Raw genomic sequence first — 11505 nt, forward strand, 5'->3', positions numbered from 1 at the left:
GTTTGTTTGTTGTGCACGAGGTTTTTGTATGTGTGCACGTCCCCTTTAAGTGGCTGTCTTCCCTTCCCTGGTGTGGGAAGGGTTAATTCCCTTCCTAGTGTGTGTGCACTGGGTGTGTCTGTGTGGGTGTGGCTACATGGGCTATTTAGCCTCAGTTGAGAGCAGAAGTCTGAGGGGTACTTCAGCCATGGTTAGCTGGAGTCTTCCTCCTGGTTTTTATTCCATCTGCCAGTGAGGGCCACCCTTGTGGTTATATGTTATGTTACATGGTGTTATGAAGGTGTGTGTTTGGTCTCCTTGTTATTGCAGCTTATGGTCCTGAGTGAGGTGTGGTGTGTGCTGTGTCCGTTTGAGTTCTTGTGGACAGCAGCACTTATACATATGTTCCAGGCTCTGTGTCTGTGGCAGGTAGGTGTTGTGTTGTTGCATTTACCTGCCATTGCCATAAGCTGTTCATGTTCCCTTTCTTTGTAGCTTGGCTAGTGAGACTCCTGTTCCTCCGCATCTAGCAGGAACAGGTCGTCTTACCCTGCTCCTAGTCTAGGGCCACCCTGAGGGCTAGAAGGGACTTTAAGGTTCCAGAGTATGAGCCCTCCCACCATCAGGGTCGGCTCATACGGCTAGGAGACAGGGTCAGAATTAGGGATTGATAGGAGGTGACCTGCTCCCTGATTCCTGTCCTGGCCTTGCATCGACCATCCATCTTCGGGCATCGCACGGCTGAGGGTTTCCCCCATCCTCAGCCGTGACAGTAGGGGGGGAAAGCAGCGCAATGTATTCCTTAGGCATTTGCGCTGCCTTCCGGTGACGAGCCTGTGAGATCCAGCCCCCTGGATCTCACAGGCCGGAAGCTGTAGGAGTAATGCACACTGTATTACTCATACAGCCAATGCATTCCAATACAGAAGTATTGGAATGCATTGAAAAGGGGATCAGACCCCAAAAGTTGAAGTCCCAAAGTGGGACAAAAAAAAAGTGAAAAAAAGTTGAAAAATAAAGTTTCCCCCCCCCCAAAAATTAAAAGTTTCAAGTAAAAAAAATAAAAAAACGTAATTTCCCCCAAATAAAGTTAAAACAAAATTGGTAAAAAATAGGAAAAATATAAAAAGTTTACATATTAAATATGGCCGCGTCCGTATCGACCGGCTCTATAAACATATCTCATGACCTAACCCCTTAGATGAACACCGTAAAAAATAAAAAATAAAAACTGTGCTAAATAAACAATTTTTTTGTCACCTTACATCACAAAAAGTACAACAGTAAGCGATCAAAAAGGCGTATGCCCACCAAAATAGTACCAATCTTTACGTCACCTTATCCCGCAAAAAATGAGCCCCTACCTAAGACAATCGCCCCAACAAAACACTAAAACATCATTTTTTTGTTTTAAAAAAGCTGTTATTGTGTAAAACTTAAGTAAATCAAAAAAAAAGTATACATATTAGGTATCTCCACGTCCGTAATAACCTGCTCTATAAAAATATCACATGACCTAACCCTTCAGGTGAATACCGTAAAAAAAAAAGTAAAAAAAGCCATTTTTTGTCACCTTACATCACAAAAAGTGTAATAGCAAGCGATCAAAAATTCATATGCACACCAAAATAGTGCCAATCAAACCGTCAACTCATCCGGCAAAAAATGAGACCCTACCTAAGATAATCGCCCAAAAACTTTAAAAACTATGGCTCTCAGACTATGAAGACACTAAAACATTATATTTTTTATTTTTGTTTGAAAAATTATATTATTGTGTAAAACTTACATAAATAAAAAAAAGAATACATAATAGGTATCGCCGCTTCCGTAATAACCTGCTCTATAAAAATATCACATGACCTAACCCCTCAGGTGAATACCGTAAAAAAAAAAAAAGTGTAAAAAAAGCCATTACATCACAAAAAGTGTAATAGCAAGTGATCGAAATGTCATACGCAACCCAAAATAGTGCCAATCAAACCGTCATCTCATCCCGCAAAAATCATACCCTACCTAAGATAATCGCCTAAAAACTGAAAAAACTATGGCTCTCAGACTATGGAAACACTAAAACATGATTTTTTTTGTTTCAAAAATGAAATAATTGTGTAAAATTTACATAAATAAAAAAATAGTATATATATTAGGTATCGCCGCGTCCGTGACAACCTTTTCTATAAAAATACCACATGATCTAACCTGTCAGATGAATGTTGTAAATAACAAAAAAAAAACTGTGCCAAAACAGCTATTTCTTTTTACCTTGCCTCACAAAATGTGTAATATAGAGCAACCAAAAATTATATGTACCCTAAACTAGTACCAACAAAACTGCCACCCTATCCCGTAGTTTCTAAAATGGGGTCACTTTTGTGGAGTTTCTACTCTAGGGGTGTATCAGGGGGGCTTTAAATGGGACATGGTGTCAAAAAACCAGTCCAGCAAAATCTGCCGTCAAAAAACCGTATTGCATTCCTTTCCTTCTGCGCCCTGCCGTGTGCCCGTACTGCAGTTTACGACCACATATGGGGTGTTTCTGTAAACTACAGAATCAGGGCAATAAATATTGAGTTTTGTTTGGCTGTTAACCCTTGCTTTGTAACTGGGAAAAAAATATTAAAATGGAAAATCTGCCCAAAAAGTTACATTTTAAAATTGTATCTCTATTTTCCATTAATTCTTGTGGAACACCTAAAGGGTTAACGACGCTTGTAAAATCAGTTTTGAATACCTTGAGGGGTGTATTTTTTTGAGTGGTTTCTATTATGCAAGCCTTACAAAGTGACTTCAGACCTGAACTGGTCCTTTAAAAGTGGGTTTTTGAAAATAGATTTGCTTCTAAACTTCTAAGCCTTCTAAAATATAATTCCCAGTGGTTCCTGGGGGCGGAGCTTGCCAATGGCCGAGTAGGACGCTCACCGCATGAGCTCCGGCGCTTCCCCAGCATTTACCCTGTCAGCAGCCAGCACACATCAGTGAGAACATCGACATGGGACGCAAGAAAGCCTCTGCAGCCACCCTGGCACCAGCTGAGCGGACTCCGACCGACATCGCCCGCTTCTTTGGGCCACAGAGCCAGGCCAGAGATCAGGATGCAGACACCATCGGATCTAAGATGGCGGACGGCAGTGAGGCAGAGCACAGGCCCTGCGCACAGACCCGGAGGACAGAGGGGATGAGCGCCTCTCCTCTTTCACAGGCGACAAGGGTGAGTCCCCTCTCAGCTTTCACACTGTCCCCCCCACGCTCCTGTGTCACTGGAGCTACACCTGACTCCTCACCCAGCCAGCGCCATATCCCGGCCCTCTCCCCCAGCATGCAGGGGCTGCATACCCCACCCAGGAGGCAGGATGACTGGGACTGGCAGCTCCATCTTCGAGCCCTACCCACCAAAACTGAGGTGGATGCCCTGCTTAGCAGATTTGAGGCCTCTCATAAACAGGACATGGAGGCCCTACGTCAGGATATTCAACATGTGGGTCATAGAGTGGAGGCGGTGGAAAATCTTCAAGATCATGTTCTTGCTACTTTGGACTCCCATCGATTGGTCATTAATGAGCAGGCGAAACAGCTCCAGAACGTTTTGGTTCACATGGACGACATAGAAAACTGGAACCGGAGGAATAATCTTTGCTTACGGGGAGTCCCTGAATCTGTTGCCCCTTCGGACTTGTCCTCCTGGGCTGGGCACAGGACTATTTCCGTTCACTGCTGCAGTCTGAGCCTGCTAAGGGCATTGAAATAGATCGCATACATAGGGCTCTGGGGTCCAAATCCACCGACCTGAAACGACCCCGGGGACGTTATATGCCGTATCCATTTCTTTAGAGAGAAAGAAACTATCCTGAGAGCTGCCCGTAATGCTGAGAGGTCCTCCACTGGTTCGTCTGACATTATTGTCCTACAAGATCTTGCGAGACACACTCTGCTACTTCGGAAAGCCTTAAAACCTCTTTTAAACGCTCTTGGAGACAATGCCATCATGTATCGCTGGGGCTTCCCTTTCCAGCTCATCGCACACAAAGCAGGGAAGTCGGCTGTCTTTAAAATTATTGAGGACCTAACTTCCTTAACACCTTTGACCTACCCTTGACTGGCCGAAACCCCTCGTGGTTCCTCCTTCCCCGGAGCGCTCGGAGTGGCGGACAGTGTCCTCTTCAGCACAGGAGGTCGCCAGACGATCGATCACGTACCCGTTTTTGTTCTGTTGTGCCTGTTGTTGCCAATGCTGCTGATCATTTGCCATAATCTATCTATGCCTATAACCGGGGAGCATCGGGGACGTTACTTTGCCCTCGACCTCTCCTCCCCCACTTAGGGATCCCGGCACCTAGTGCCGTTCGTGACTGTAGTCACTCCTAGTTTGAATACATCTTACCTGTTTGATTCCCTCTTGTAGCTCTTCATACCCCCCTTGTGTTTTTGTTCTCATTTTCCCTCCCTCCCCCTCCCTGCCTTCTCTTCTCCTTTTCCTGCTGAACGCTACGAGTCTAGCTCTCTATCCACTTTGATTGCTAAGTACTCATAATTCTTTCCTGATGTCGTCCCTCACCTTCTGTACTTATAATGCCAGAGGCCTTAACAAGCCTGAGAAACGAAGCCAGATACTATATCGTCTCCATAAAAAGCGGGTCATGTTAGCCTTAATACAGGAAACACATTTTAAGGCAGACTCAGTACCACACTGTGCGCGTGGATACTATACCACATGGTTTCATAGTCCCAACCCGACTAGGAAAGCAGGGGGGTCTCTATCGCCTTTCATAAAAACTTTCACCCGAACGTCATTGCTTCGGAAATTGATTCTCATGGCCGCTACGTTCTCCTTAAGCTGTCAGTGGACCAGTGTATTTATACTGTTGCTAATGTCTACTTTCCCAATCAGGCTCAGGTGTCCTTTGGCTCTACAATCCTCAAGAAGATATCTTGCTTCGCAGATGGCTCTTCTATCATACTGGGCGGAGACCTCAACATGGTGATGGATTCCTCTCTAGATTCGTCGTCTGGTAAGTCCTCGATCTCCCTAGCGTCCCAAATTAGATTCCAGAATGACCTCTCCAACCTCCGTCTAGTGGACTTATGGCGGATCCTACATCCAGGAGTCAGGGACTTCAGCTACTATTCGCAGGCCCATAATAGCTATGGTAGATTAGACCACCTCTTTATTTCTCAACATCTTTTAGATTCTGGCCCACGTAGCTCGATGGATAGGATCCTCTGGTCCGATCATGCCCCTGTATACGGGTCTTTACACACTCGACCTCCGACCCGACGTCCTTTTATGTGGCGTCTGAATGACAATCTGCTGAATGATGCGGTTTGTCTATCAGATATTAAAGCTACCGTCTCAGACTTTATCCGTAATCATCAATTAGATCCTACCCCCCTCTGGTTAAATAGGAAGCTTTAAAATGTGTGTACAGAGGGGTGTTTCTATCCCATGGGACCAGACTTAAGAAGGAACGTGCACATAAACTCTCCTCCCTGATCGCAGACTTAGATGGTAAAGAGGCCCTAAATAAATCAGCCCCTACCGATCAGCTCAAGGCTGACATCTCTTCGCTTAGACAGAGTACTCCAGATCCTTGACCAGAAAACGCTATGTATCTGAGACCGAATTAAACACGGTTTCTTCGAATATGGCGAGAAGAGCGGGAAATGGTTGGTGAGGGCTCTTCACCCTCGATTACCCAGTTCTCCTGTGGAATCCCTAAACTCCGCCTCCGGAGGAAAAGTGAACGCACCATCAGACATATCCTCGGAATTCCGAACCTATTATGAAAAACTCTACAACCTCAATTCCGGGAGGGACCCCGATTTGGAATCCTTTCGAACAGACTCCCGAGACTATTTAACCCACTTTGGTCCTGCAAGTATCCCCGAGGAGGAGGCATCATTTCTAGAGGATGACTTCTCCCTCTCTGAACTCACCCACGTTATTACCAATCTCCAAAATGGGAAGAGTCCAGGTCCTGATGGCCTGACCTCTCGGTTCTACAAATTGCTCAAAGAAGAGCTGACCCCTATCCTCCTTCAGGCCTTCAACTCCATATCGCAGACTTCGCCATTCCCATCTCAATTCCTACAGGCCCACATTACTGTCATCCCTAAACCGGATAAACACCTGACCCAATGTGCCAGTTATAGGCCAATATCGTTGCTGAATGTGGATTTGAAAACATATGCCAAATTATTAGCTCTTAGACTTTCTCCCTTCATCCCCACATGTGTACATAGGGAACAGGTTGGATTTGTACCTGGTAGGGAAGCTGAGGACAATACCCTGAAATCAGTAGGATTCATTACTAGGTCTAGATTCTCTGGAGCTCCTCTGTGTCTTCTTTCAGTGGATGCAGAGAAAGCCTTTGATAGGGTCAATTGGCACTTTCTTCTCCGCACTCTGGAACATATTGGTCTACACCCCAAAATGATTAATTGGATCATGGCGCTTTATTCTACACCCTCAGCCCAAGTACGTGTTAACGGTACACTGTCTGCTCCGTTCTCCATACATAATGGGACACGTCAAGGTTGTCCCCTTTCCCCGTTCTTGTACATTCTCACAATGGAATCCCTTGCCAATGCCTTCGGGAAAACTCGTCAATTAAAAGGCATCAAAGTAGGGAATACCAAACACAAACTCTCCCTTTTTGCCGATGACCTTTTGATATATACTGTATGTCAGAGACGAGATTAGGGCTCCCCTCTGTGCTCAGAGAATTTGACAGATTTACCTGTCTAAGCAATTTTAAAGTAAACATTCAGAAGTCTGAAATTTTGAACATCTCCCTTCCCCAGAGCGAAGTTACCCACATCAATAATGCGTTTAAATTGGCCTCTACCTCCATCAAACATCTGGGAATACGTCACCCTACTAATCCCTCCCACCTATTCGCTTTAAATTATAAGCCGATGCTCCGTTCCATTAAAACTACTCTCCAAACATGGTCCCACCTCCAAATCTCGTGGTTTGGCAAAATCAACTCTCTTAAAATGGACATCTTGCCTAAACTTTTAGATCTATTCCAGACAGTCCCATGTAACGTTCCCCATGCATTCTTCACACAGCTTCAGAAGCTGGTTTTACGCTTCGTATGGAGCGGTTCTAGAGCGAGAATAAGCTGCGCCACCTTGTCCCGACCGAAGCGTCTAGGGGGGCTGGCTTACCTAACTTCCTCTCTTACTATGGAGATGTAATAGCGAGCTGTGTTCTCGACCTCTTTCACAGCCGTGATTCGAAACTGTGGGTGGATATTGAACACACCCTAGAACCCCACTTAGTGACTGGCCTCTTTTGGTCCCCCCCCCCCCCCTCTTGCCGGCCTCAAATCCCCTCACTCATTAAATCCCCGCTTTTATGAATTTTAGCTTCCGCGTGGAGTAAATTTGCCTCCAAAATCGCACTTATCACTTCGCCGGGCCCGCTTACGATACCCTCCAGTCTCCCGAACTTTCCCATGCCTCTTAAAAACCTCCCAGCATTTGCAGTATCTTGTCCTCACCCGATAACAATACGAGACCTTATTTCTGACTCGGGCCTCCGTCCTCTCAACTCCTTTTCTCATGTGTTCCCCCACTCCCGGGGACGCTGGATTCATTATTTTCAGCTCCGTAGTTTCCTGGGGTCCCTGGCTCCTGGACAGTCATTATCCGGCCCTCTGACGGCTTTTGAAAAATTGTGTGTGGCTTCTGCATGCCCTGGTCACACTATCTCCTTGGTTTATGGTCTTCTGGGCACTGGGGAGATTGGGGATGGCTCCACACGAGAGCAATTGAATGCTGTGGGGTTCACCTCTGAATGGGAAAGTGAATTGGCAGTTACCATTCCCGCAGACCAATAGGATAGGTCTCTTCTGTTTACTCATAAATCAACTGTTTCTTGTCGTCTACAGGAATTGAACTATAAAATTCTTACACGATGGTACAGAACTCCGGTAAAGTTACATCGATTTTATCCTTCTGTCCGACACGTGTTGGCGATGCCGATCCGGGACTGGGACAATGCTACTTATCTGACACTGAACAACGAGGGCACACCTAGCAATACCAAACGGAGTGCAGGCCTGGTATCAAAAAAAGCAAACATGAGCAACACTATAGAAAGAAATACCAAAACTCAGCCGCACCTCCAAGAATTAAGACATGATTTTATTGAGACAAATAGATTAAAAACATAGATGAACAAAGCACTCCTCACAGATGAGGAAATAAAGTGCTACAGTGCATATATGGAACCACCAAGCAGTAATAATACCACAGCAGGACAACAATGAAATATCTGTGAAGCCTGATCAAGAATACTTATCGTGGAACACAGTGGTAGCACATGGGATAATCAAGTTCCATCCGTGAGGAGAGCCTAGAGAACCTGACGCGTATCGCTAGTGCAAATGCTAGCTTCCTCAGAGGTCCATGTATGTTCACATAGTTGTATCAAAATTTATAATCGGCATAATTAAAACATAGAAAAAATGTGGGGGATTCAATCAGCACAACCCTATATGCAGGTGCACATCGCTATGGCGAAATACATATACAAAGAAAAAGACACAAATGCAATAGCACTCAGCAACCAGCATTCTGCCCTGCCTCTATGCTGGATGAGGCATTGGTGTACATTTTGGCCAAAGCGTAATAAGCCACTCACCACGTCAAGGTCGCCTCTATGGAGTGGTCCCTAACACTAGTTCCTACCTGTTTATGGGCCATGACAGCCACACAAAGTCCAGGGAATGCAGGTACAGCATGCACGCCAAGCAAACTCTGCTTTTAACCCCGTCCGGTGCCATTACAGCTTTCATCGGATCCAGGGATGCAAGTACCAACATGCATGCTGAGCCCACTATATACTTCTCCTGGAGCCAAATGGCTACTGGTAGGTGCCATATAAGCAGACTCAGTTTTATACTGACTTTAAAACCAGCCTCCAAGACAGAGGCGACCTTGACGTGGTGAGTGGCTTATTACGCTTTGGCCAAAATGTACACCAATGCCTCCTCCAGCATAGAGGCAGGGCAGAATGCTGGTTGCTGAGTGCTATTGCATTTGTGTCTTTTTCTTTGTATATGTATTTCGCCATAGCGATGTGCACCTGCATATAGGGTTGTGCTGATTGAACCCCCCACATTTTTTCTTTGTAGTATATATTGGAGGCGTGGCGATCTCCATGCAGTCATGCACACCTGACCAGTCAATCTGTCCTGGAGGCTGGTTTTAAAGTCAGTATAAAACTGAGTCTGCTTATATAGCACCTACCAGTAGCCATTTGGCTCCAGGAGAAGTATATAGTGGGCTCATCATGCATGTTGGTACTTGCATCCCTGGATCCGATGAAAGCTGTAATGGCACCGGACGGGGTTAAAAGCAGAGTGTGCTTGGCGTGCATGCTGTACCTGCATTCCCTGGACTTTGTGTGGCTGTCATGGCCCATAAACAGGTAGGAACTAGTGTTAGGGACCACTCCATAGAGGCGACCTTGACGTGGTGAGTGGCTCATTACGCTTTGGCCAAAATGTACACCAATGCCTCATCCAGCATAGAGGCAGGGTAGAATGCTGGTTGCTGAGTGCTATTGCATTTGTGTCTTTTTCTTTGTATATGTATTTCGCCATAGCGATGTGCACCTGCATATAGGTTTGTGCTGATTGAATCCCCCACATTTTTTCTTTGTAGTATATATTGGAGGCGTGGCGATCTCCATGCAGTCATGCACACCTGACCAGTCAATCTGTCCTGGAGGCTGGTTTTAAAGTCAGTATAAAAATGAGTCTGCTTATATGGCACCTACCAGTAGCCATTTGGCTCCAGGAGAAGTATATAGTAAGCTCAGCATGCATGTTGGTACTTGCATCCCTGGATCCGATAAAAGCTGTAATGGCACCGGACGGGGTTAAAAGCAGAGTGTGCTTGGCGTGCATGCTGTACCTGCATTCCCTGGACTTTGTGTGGCTGTCAAGGCCCATAAACAGGTAGGAACTAGTGTTAGGGACCACTCCATAGAGGCGACCTTGACGTGGTGAGTGGCTTATTACGCTTTGGCCAAAATGTACACCAATGCCTCATCCAGCATAGAGACAGGGTAGAATGCTGGTTGCTGAGTGCTATTGCATTTGTGTCTTTTTCTTTGTATATGTATTTCGCCATAGTGATGTGCACCTGCATGTAGGGTTGTGCTGATTGAATCCCCCACATTTTTTCTCTGTAGTATATATTGGAGGCGTGGCGATCTCCATGCAGTCATGCACACCTGACCAGTCAATATGTCCTGGAGGCTGGTTTTAAAGTCAGTATAAAACTGAGTCTGCTTATATGGCACCTACCAGTAGCCATTTGGCTCCAGGAGAAGTATATAGTGGGCTCAGCATGCATGTTGGTACTTGCATCCCTGGATCCGATGAAAGCTGTAATGGCACCGGACGGGGTTAAAAGCAGAGTGTGCTTGGCGTGCATGCTGTACCTGCATTCCTTGGACTTTGTGTGGCTGTCATGGCCCATAAACAGGTAGGAACTAGTGTTAGGGACCACTCCATAGAGGCGACCTTGACGTGGTGAGTGGCTTATTACGCTTTGGCCAAAATGTATACCAATGCCTCATCCAGCATAGAGGCAGGGCAGAATGCTGGTTGCTGAGTGCTATTGCATTTGTGTCTTTTTCTTTGTATAATTAAAACATAATTGACTAAACCTGTGATATGGCCAATCAGGGGGGCGGGAAACAGAGAGAGGGTGACGGAGTGTAAGTTACCTGGATCCTCCCCGGTGCATAGTCGCGCGCAGATGCGTGTGCTGGTACAAGCCGGCATGTTGGAAACGCAAGTGCGCATGCGCAAGATGGCGCCCAGTCCGGAAGTCGGTGCCGCGATGCGTTCCAAGTACCGGATACGCACCCCAGCGTCGACGTCACAACCGGCCGCCAGCCCGCGCCAAGGCACCCAGTGGAACGCAAACAGACCAACATGGAGCACGAGCAGGCGCAGTGGGATACAGCAGACAGAAATTAAATAAACAAATCCATTGCGGTACAAAAACATTGTACGGTCAAGCGCTGACCTAATGAGCCTATTTTCGGACAGATATTTATATCAGTTTCAAGCTGCCATAATAGGCTATTCTGGATCAGTAACACGATTTGTGCATATAGTATAATTATGGTAAATACCAATAAACATGCAGTATAGTAATGATGAAGACCAAAAACTTTTTGGACAATAGTAAAGCCACAATTCTGTACACATAGCGAAAAGATCATCAATACAGTTTTATAAAATAACCACATGATTAATTTAGTACATTATACAAATAAATGAAACCATGATGGACCCAAAGAATATAACAATTATTAGTGGGGAAAAAGACGTCTGATGACATAGTGTAAGACAATATAATTTTATAAAATCACCACATGATTATTTAAATACATTGCACCAATAAAAACCATGATCAATTCAAGAGATACAATAATTGATGTAAACACACAGACATCGGGTATCATGATACACTACATAAATAAATAAATAATTATGT

The sequence above is a fragment of the Bufo bufo genome, chromosome 4, assembly GCF_905171765.1.
Source record: "Bufo bufo chromosome 4, aBufBuf1.1, whole genome shotgun sequence".
NCBI lineage: Eukaryota > Metazoa > Chordata > Amphibia > Anura > Bufonidae > Bufo > Bufo bufo.